We start from the raw sequence: 11,104 nt of genomic DNA, 5'->3' as shown, positions 1-11,104 counted from the left end.
GTATATATATATGCAGCATGGTTCACAAGGAAAGTAAGTAAATACTAAGTGACAGCTAAAAAATAACTTTTAATTAAAAAAAATTTAAATCTATTGGAAAATAGAGAAATGCCAAATGACAAGATGTGCATGATATTTACAATTTACACTCAACAATAAGGGGAACAGTAGAAGAAACGCTCAGCTACTTAATGAAAACGATACAATTCTTCTGTTCCTCTGAGTCATACAGTTTTTACAAAATGACTGATCTGGGAGGTCAGGATTGCAGACACTGCTTCTCACGAACAAACACTATCCCTCTGACCGCTCAGACACAGCAAGTGAGCTTTTAAAAACCTCCTGGCACAGATACTCTTGCAGTAAAATGCTGTGACCATCCAGACAAGGTTCTGAGAACAGCTTAACAGTACTTGTAAAGAATCATAAACAGATATTGTACATAGCCTGTATGTGTGGTCGTTCCTCATCTTAAACACGACAAATTAAACTTACCCCGACACTTCACAATGGTAAACACGGACTAATTCTAAGTGCATAATAAAAACTGGGCCATTTTTGATCCAGTTCATAAAGACATCTAGACCATAACAAAGCCCTCAGCTGTTCCATAACAAAACCTCTCTCTGGGTTATCCTGTAGGACAACACCTAAGCACTTTTTTATTCTTCAGCTCAACTAACCTACTGGAGGTAACACAAATGATTTAGCATTCATCCCTTTAATCTTATATTTAAAGCAAAGCCACTGGAAATCCAACATGATTGTGCTATCAGTTATTATTGTTATTCTTGAACAAAACCCACCTCTGGAGCGTTCCAAGCAAAACAATTGACCCAAATCAAATCCTCGTATTCTGCCAACTTACTTAAAATATGTATTTACTTTACTTTCAAGGAATTGGATGGAGAGACTGGGGAAGGCAGGAATGTCCATTTAAGTCAGACATATTAATAATCTACCAAAAGCAGTCTGCATAAACTCACCTTCCCACACCAAGGAGGAGACAAACAGACCTGTCAGCCATAAAGCGATCACTAAGGGGACATTCAGGGTTAACGATAATGTCAACTAAAAAAATTAAAAAAAAAACATTGCAGGAGTTGATCTAGACATATCAGATTTTAATACTTTTTTAAAACATAAAATGTACTTTAAAAATACACATGTGAAAAGTAAAAACAAAATGGAAAAAAAATGCTAAGTAAATAATAATAATAATAATAATAATAATTATTATTATTATTATTATTATTATTATTATTATTATTATTATTATTATTAACACACTTACATATGCCATACAAGTACTGGACTCATGGGACAGGAATAATAATAATAATAATAATAATAATAATAATAAATAATAAGATTGTTTATTATTGTTAGCACACTACCATATTTCATAGAAGTACTGGACCCATGGGAGAGTAATAATAATAATAATAATAATAATAATAATAATAATAAATACTATATTGTTTATTATTATCATTAGTATTAGTATTATAAACATGCTTACATATATATGCCATACAAGTACTGGACTTATGGAGAGAAATAATAATAACAATAACAACAACAACAACAACAACAACAACAACAACAACAACAATAATAATTATAATAATAATGAATACTATATTGTATATTATTATTTGTATTAGTACTAGTATTAGTATTAGTATTATAAACACGCTTACATATATATGCCATACAAGTACTGGACTCATAGGAGAGCAATATTAATACTACTACTACTACTACTACTACTACTACTACTACTACTACTAATAATAATAATAATAATAATAATAATAATAATAATAAAGTATTAATAAATATTTATTATTATTATTATTATTATTATTATTATTATTATTATTATTATAGCCCCTAGCCTGACTGGTAAGGCATATTCAAGCATGTTACAATCACGATAACAATTTTCAGGTCAAATCAGAGAAGATGTACTCACCTAAATGACAGTGTTTTGTCTTTCTTTACAATGCGATTTTTAACTGACTCCCTCGTTTCCTCCATTTCTCCTGAATGGCAGTTCCATCTGTGAGGTGAGGATGGTAAAGTGCCCGTGTGTGTGTTATTTCGAATATGCCACATTAATAAGCTCTAAAACGGTCCTCTTGTTCTGAATGTAGGCGGGGCATGTGTGTGTGTGTGGGTGCCTGTGTGTTGGGTATTAAGAGTTGGGCATTGTTATGCAAATAATCCTCACATCCAACAAATTTCCTGCACTGTTTGCTGTTTCTCAGTATGGCTAATGCAGACATCAAAGTCACCTAGACTGGGTAATAAACAGAGAGGTTACATGTTTTCTAAATTGGACTTGATGTGTGATTTGGATGAAATAATTGCTTTTCCTAAGTGGGAAGTCGAAGGACACATTCTGCTGTATTGACAGTCTGGATTTCACAGATAAGATCGGTAAACACACTGCATTCCATTCTGATCTCAGAACGAGTTTAGCTCTGCAAGGCTTTGGCCAGGCACATAGGGAATCTGTGCCCACACGACTTTGGAAGATTTTTGGCTCGATCTATGGAGTTATTTAATGATGATGAATACACAAATTAAAATTCATTTTGAACATTTTTGTGAGGCTTAAAGTAAAAACAAAAAAACAAAAATGAAATATGGTGCTGTAAGATTAAATAAAATAAATAAATAAATAAATAAATGTGCTGACATTCTTGAAAAATATACATTTGCATTAGCCTGGCATAATAATAATAATAATAATAATAAGTATAATAACATTTGTGTTACTTATAATAATAAGTAACAATAACAAACAATGGTAATAATAATTGTACAAGCCTAAAACACCAAGACAGTTAAAGGATTGGTTCACTTCCAGAACTAAAATTTACAGATAATTTACTCACATGTTCATGTTTTTCTTTCTTCAGTCATAAAGAAATTTTGTTTTTTGAGGAAAACATTTTAAGAAATTTTCTCCATATAGTGGACTTCTATGGTGCCCCTGAGTTTGAACTTCCAAAATGCAGTTTAAATGCAGCTTCAAAGGGCTCTAAACAATCCCAGCCGATGAAGAAGGGTCTTATCTAGTGAAACTATTGGTTACCTTCATTAAAAAATTACAATTTATACACTTTTTAACCACAAATGCTCATCTTGTCTAGCTCTGTGATGCACTGTTCGTTGTCGAAAAACTCCAATCTCATTTTCTCATCCAACTTCAAAATCGTCCTACATCACTGTTTTACCTTTTTTTGTAAAGGGTGTTTGACCTTCTTTGAACGTTCAGTTTGTAAACACTGGGTCGATACTTCTGCAGCGATGTAGGACAATTTTGAAGTTGGAGGAGAAAATGAGATGGAAGTTTTTCAACATACCCTAACTGTATTGAACCGGAGTGCACAGAGTACACGACACAGCATTTGAGGTTAAAAAGTATATACATTGTAAGGTTTTTTTTAATGAAAACAACCAATCGTTTCACTAGATAAGACCCTTCTTCCTTGGCTGTGATCATTTAGAGCAGCGGTTCCCAATTACAGTCCTCGCTCCCCACCGCTCTGCACATTTTGCATGTCTCTCTTAGTTAACACACCTGATTCAGAAAACCAGCTCATTAGAAGTGAGGTCCGTGCAGGAACTGCGATCCGATTGACATGGTCCCTGCAAAGTGTTCATTGCTCCCTGCTCCCTAAGCGCGGGAAATCTGTTTACTATACTTCAAAACATTCATCCACATATTTGCGCTATGCCACCGCATGTAGCGTCTTCACACACAGATGAAACTTACTAGAGAAGTGTGACATAAGTGCATCTGTAAATAAATGCATTTTAAATTTACGTCTCGCACACTTTAATGACCTTCAAATGGAACACATACGCTCGCTTCGAACTAATGAATAATGGCGGAATATCCTGTGATGTCCACTTCGAAGGGCAGTAACGTTGGAAGAGAACAAACGTCGGAAGCGATGCGTGAAACACACAAAATGTGCAGAGCGGTGGGTCGCGAGGACTGGAATTGGGAAGCGCTGATTTAGAGCCATTTGAAGCTGCATTTAAATGGCATTTTGGAAGTTCAAACTCGCTGGCACCACAGAAGTCCACTATATGGAGAAAAAAGGGGGTGAGTAAATTCTCTGTAAATTTTTGTTCTGGAAGTGATTTAATTCTTTAAGTGTTGTGGCTCCTTAGCATACTGAGGATGATAAAATTAGGAAAAAATATTCCTTTGGATCCACATTGAACATCTGCTCATGGCAGCTCTCTACAGCAGTGTCACAGGCTGCCTAGCAGAGAACATTTGCAGTGGATGAGATGAGCTTCAGTGTTGCTTTTTATGCATTATCCATTAAAATGCCAAAAAGGAAACAGTCCATAATACCCCCTTTCCTTTTTTCCACAACTAAAATGTCAGGCACTTAAAACAAACCACTTTCAAACAATGAGAGTGTTTAAATATACAACACAACTCTGATAACTAAAAAATCAGCTCATTATATAAAAGTTTTTTTTTTATGTCAAAACATGAACAGCCATGAGAACAAGATGTGCAGTTACTGAATAAAGTGCCAGAACACTGGGAGAGTGCACAGTTCAAGGTGGTTACACGACCTTGACAGGTTATTAAGCATAACTGGTGTACGATTATGCATGTAAAAGCATTCAATACTTCATCACCTGACACATCACGAAGGCATCGTAACTGCAAAGGTTAATTGCCACTACTTGATTATTATGGTGTGAATAAAAGCAACACACTCTGCACAAGATTGATGATTACATTCACAAACCCACTCAAATCTAATTCCCATTCTCTTTCCAAATAGCAATCGTTTTTTAAAGTCAAATGATTTTGTTAACATATTCTTTTCCACTGGTTTATCTAACTGCAAGCAGCTTGCTTGCTAATGTAATTCAAGAGATACAAATAATTATTACTAAACTATTAAATTAATTGTAAAACATCATTTAGATGACTTCAAAACAACTTGCTGTAGGACTAAAAAAAACCAAGATATTATAAAGAAACAATGTCTATTGTGAAAATGTAAAAATTCTAATAAATTTGACTTGACACAAATATATTTAGGTCTTTCAACTTATGCATAAGACCAAATGTAACCCTTCTTATTATCTTGCCAAGCCCACTGTGCTATTTGCGTCCCTCTCCCCTCCAGAAACCCCTGCTGTGTTACATCTGGCAGGTGAAACTGGCCTCCAGATACCTGGAACGTCTGTCTGTGCTCAAGTCCTTCAAGTGTGTAGGATGAGCTTTAATTAAACATGTGGGGTTTTCAATTGCTCCCAGATAAAAGGCACACTCACTCCTTGGCCAGCGGTGTCTCCAGCCCAGTCATTCATATGTAATGTGAGTGTTTGTCAGGAGAGGCACAGAGCATCTGCGCTATTGAAAAAGCAGACTGAGACCAACAGGCAGGGATGTGTCACATTGAATTCTGTATAATGAGAGTTTAGTTAATTATGAATATGATCAAGGATACTGTATGACTATAAAGCAGCAGAATTCACTGGAGGTAATCACAGACTACATTACATTGTTGCCCATGTTGGCTGCATTGGGCTATCCATTCATCCATCCATCCATTTGACTTTCTGTCATCTGTCCATCCATCCATCCATCCAATTAACCATCCATCCATTCACCCAAATTAACCATCCATCCAGTCATGCATGCGTGCATCCAATTAACAATGCAATTAACTATCCATCCATTCACCCAAATTAACCATCCATGCATTAACTCACCCACCCATCCATCCATGCATCAATCCACCCAATTAACCATCCATCTATCCATCCATCCACCCATTAACTATCCATCCATCCACCTAATTAACCATGCATCTATCCACCCAATTTACCCTCCATCCATCCAATTAACATTCATCGATTCTTCTATGTATTCATCCATTCATCCACTCAACTAACCATCCATCCATTTATCTTCCCAATTACCATCCATCCACACATCTATCCATCCATCCATCTATCCATCCATCCATCCACCCACCAATTAACCATCCATCCATTATTCTATGTATCCATCTATGCATTCATCCACCCTATTAACTATCTATCCATTCTTTTATGTATTCATCTAGCCATGCATCTATCCATCCACCCAATCAACCATCCATCTTCTATGTTTTCACCCATCCACCCAATTAACCATTCATCTAATTAACTATCCATCCACCAATCAACAGAATCAACCATCCATCCATCCATCCATCCATCCACTCAATTAACCACCTATGTGTCCATCTACCCAATTATCCATCCATCCATCCATCCATCTATCCATTCACCCAATTAACCATCCATCCATCTACTCAATTAGCCACCTATCTGTCCATCTACCCAATTATCCATCCATCCATCCATTCACCCAATTAACCATCCATCCACACACCAAATTAACCATCAATCCATCCATCTTCCCAATTACCCATCCATCCATGCATCCATCCATCTGCCCAATTAACCTGCCATCCATCCATCTACCCAATTAACCATCCATCAGTCCAATTAATGTTTCACCATCCATCCGTGTGTGTACTTATTAAAACACATTATAATTGATTATATTGTTTTGATAAATAATTGTATCAACACCCATATTACTATGATTAAAGTTTTGTTATTTAAAGCTTACAATAATATAATGCATTATAACACATTAGGAAATATAGTGTTAAAATGAGAAAAAATGCCCTCCTTCCAGAAAATAAAACATATTGGCCTGTTTTACAGACAGTGCTTAGAGTAAGCCAGGATTAGGCCATAGTTGAATTAGGAAATTTAAGTAATTTATATTAACATGCCTTAGAAAAAAAAAAAACATTACCAGTGAGCATCTTCAGACAAAACAAAGGCATTGACGGTCAGGGAGCTCTCAGATTTCATCAAAAATATTTTAAACAAAGGTCTTACATGTTTGAAACAATGAGGGTGAGTAATTAATGACAGCATTGTCATTGTTTAGGTGAACTAACCCTATAAGATCAATTAGTGCAAGTTTTTTTCATTTGAAACAGGTCATACTTACATATTTGTCTGGGGCTAGGCTTAAACTATGTGAAACCGGGGATTACGTTGAAAATCTATATTACAATTTATTAAATAATAATGGGACAACATAATTTGATTAAAAAGAATACAGACTTTGAAAAATAAACAGCTATTTAATCAGGCAAAGAAGCAGTGTAGTCATTTTCAAAATTATTTGAATTACTCTGCTTTTACTTAATTAAAGATGCATCTTGAACCTCATAAAAAGTGCTGTGTAAAATGCATATTCTGCATTGTATTTGTTTTTGTACATTAACAATAACATTAACAGTCTTTGACTTTTACTGGCTGAAGAAAGCAGGATATCCTTCAATCTGCTCCAGGATGTTTGGGTTAAAACTCTCCTGTTTTGTTGAATCTATGTAACAAGAACAATGATCTGCATCAAGTAGTTAAACCACTCATGGCAGCTGCGTATCAGGTCATCACAAAAGAAAACAAGCCCACAATTGTGGAGTGGTCAGCAGGGAGACACTGACAGGCTTTGAAGATTGATGGGACATTTGCGGAGCCGGTCACAGGTCAGCAAAAAAAAGCCCAGGCCCATTCAGGCACATCTCCTACAGACACTTCTCACCCAACACTGCCTCGCTTATACAATATGAGCTAGCTCCGCCCATAATTACTCATCCAGCCAATGACTGTCCACAACACGCCAGTGCCAACAAGGCATAAAGCCAAAGCAAACATACTGCACAAACCGTTTCTACTGTAAACATGACCCGTATGTAGCTTATAACAACACAAGACAACAGGGTGACCATGAGGAGGAAGTAACCCCATCAGCACATTCAATGCATATAACAAATCACCCGTTTGGGGGTCTTGGCTCATTGTAAGAAAGCGCCTCTCAGAGGACACTGATCCGGCTTCCGTGACAAGAATCTTAACCGGAGGGAAATTGCTAAAGTGGTCTTGGATGAGTGCCGTTGCTACTTAAGGGATACATTATATACTATATTACAGGAAGCAGGCAGCAACCTGAGTAAGAAATGAATTACAAGGCAAACATGATTATCTTTGAATTCTGCACAGGAGCTCGCGGTGTACCTTTAAGAGATATAAAATAAAGTATTCATGAGGGATTTGAATTTGATTAAGTATTTGTGAGTGATTAGAGTCAAAATACTTGATTTTGGAATCTTTGTTGAACTGAATGTGTTTGTATTATAATCTCGGGGGAAAATCATTCCAGTGTCCAAAAGCTTTGCACAAATAGTGGCACATTGGAAAGGGAAAAAAGCAAACTTATCTCATGATGTGTGTCAACACCTATAATGCCGTGATGCGGTGTTGCATATATATTATAAGGTAGGACTAAATGGGCCTACTGACAAAAAAAGTAAAATATTCCAATGCCAAATATGGAACAACATACAAAAAAATTATAAAAAGCTGCCTTGATTAAAATATGTAAAACAACCATCTATTAATCAGGCAAAGAGGAAGTGAACTTAATCAGTATGTATTTTTAATTTTGTTTTTGTTTTTTACAGGATGTATTATTATGCTTTTAGTAAATGAAAAATGTATCTTGGAGCAAGTTCAGCTTATGCAAGCTTTATAGAAAGTGTTACATAAAATGCATACAGTAGCCAATTCTGCATTATATTTTCATTTTTTTATACAATAACACCAAGATTCTTTGTCTTTTTAAGTGATATAAAAAAGTGTTCCTGGGGATTTGAATTTGATTAAGTATTCATGAGTGAGTCAAAATGCTTGCTTTTGGAGTCATTTCATGACTAAATGCGTTCATAATAATATTTCTGGGGGGGGGGGGGGGGTCAATTTAATGTCTAGAAGCTATGCAAAAATAGATGTGCATGGTATCAGTAAAATGTCAGAAACTCTAAGGGGGAATATCAATGTGATCCCATGAAAAAACATACCTATTTCACAAGGTGGAAATTTCAGATGAATTCATGTGATTCTTATGGAAATATAAAATTTTTACATAGAAAGTATGCATGATAGTCCACCCCTAATTCTAAGTGCTAATGGGGTGTGGGTACATTGCACAGAAACATCATACAGAAACAGCCACCAATTCACTAAAAAAATGTAATAGTTGCAAACTGCCAAAGAGTGTGTTTAATAAAAGAAGTTAACAAAGTTACCTAATCTTTACAATAAAATCAAACCACATTTTTTTATCAAAGCCTGAAATATCACAAAAACCCATTGTTTTTTTTTTTCAGTTCATGTTTCACTTTAATCAGTTTCCATCCTGAATTTATCTTTTAAACAACACATCTTTAAAATGCCCCAAACTTTGGTATATTATTTCTGAATACAGTTCACAGATTTAATCATTCATCTCCTGAGATGTTTGTGTTTGAATTGAAGATTATCTGCAGGAACAAATTCAAGCAAAGTCAAGATAATTTTCGCATTAACTCCAAAAAAAGCACAGACAGACAGACTCATGATGCTTAAAACGTGCTTTTTTATTTCCCCAACAAAACACACAGCCATTCTACACAGCAATGTCTTGTCTGAAAATTGTGCTTTTATGACCCCTGTCACAAGAGGGCAAAGGTTACCAGAAAGCAAGAGGGAAGTAATGCCGATGTGGACAGTCCCTTTCAGCAACGGTAATTTGTAGACTGTTAAGACGGAATCTAGAGTTTTTAGAGGTTTGCTGTCAATATGGTACAACAGTTAAAGGCTTTTAGTGAAAGCTCCAGTGGCAATGCAAGATAGAGATAACTGGTTAAAAGCCAGAAGGGGAATGAATCACAGAGGGTCAACTGTGGAATGAGAGAGCTATTAATGTAATGACCTGCTCTCAGCAGTGTCCATATAGGTGACAGATTACAAAATACAGTCCAACAAAAATGCCCTGTGGTAGAAGAATTGATTTATGAGCACTACCAATGTGAAATGAGTGCTCAAATGCAAGTAAACACTTACAGACATCAGATTAATAAAAAATGGAAATAAAAGATCTTTTGGATACTATTTTCCATTACATTACAGTGCCCAATAAACTTTGTGGTTAATATAAAGATAAAACTTGAATACTGTAACTACAAAAACACTTTGGTATTGATACACACTACTTTTTTTAATGTATTAATACTTATTCTGCAAGCATGTATTCATTTTGTAACAGTAACAGCAACATTTCATTAAAGAACCCTAAAAAATGTTTCCACAAATTGCATTTTTACACAAACATCAAGCAGCACAACTGTTTTGAACAGTGGTAATAATAGTGATTTGGTGTTCAAGAAACATTTCTGAACATTTATACTGAAGAGTTAATGTATTAAAAACAGGTGTGTGTAATATATTTAATATATTTGTAACAATATTTCATATTTTTTGTGTATTTTTCTTCAAATATATATGGAAGCCCGTTTCTACAACTGAATAAAAACAATTAATAATAATTATTATTACTTTTTATCTTACGATTCTGACTTTTTTTTCTCATAACTGAAAATTTATATCTTCTAATTCTACATTTCTTTCTCAAAATTGGGTGATATAAATTTGCAACTGCAAAAAAAAAAAGCCTGAATTTCAAGAGATAAAGTCGCAATTTTGACTTTTTCTTTAGAATTGCGTAATATAAGCTTGCAAGTAATAAAGGCAGAATTGAGAGTTATAAAGTCGTATTGCGTGTTATAAACTCAGAATTGTGAGATACAAACTCGCAATTATGAGAAAAGAAGTCACAATTGCAAGATATTAACACAATTTTAAGAAAAAAGTCAGAAATGGGAGATATAAACTTGCAATTTTGAGAAAAAAATGTGAATTGCAAGATATAAACTTGCAATTTGGAGAAAAATAGTCAGAATTGTAAGATATAAACTCACAATTTTAAGAAAAATGTCAGAATTGTGAGATATAAACTCACAATTTTGAGAAAAAGTCAGAAGTGCGAAATGTCAACTTGCAATTTTGAGAAAAAAAATCTGAATTGCAAGATATAAACTCGCAATTTTGAGAAAAAAGTTAGAACTGTGAGATATAAACTTACAATTTAAAAAAAAAT

The sequence above is a fragment of the Garra rufa genome, chromosome 6 (assembly GCF_049309525.1).
Source record: "Garra rufa chromosome 6, GarRuf1.0, whole genome shotgun sequence".
In the NCBI taxonomy this organism is placed as follows: Eukaryota; Metazoa; Chordata; class Actinopteri; order Cypriniformes; family Cyprinidae; genus Garra; species Garra rufa.
The sequence above is the reverse complement of the archived record's forward strand: the minus strand, read 5'-3'. Positions refer to the sequence as shown.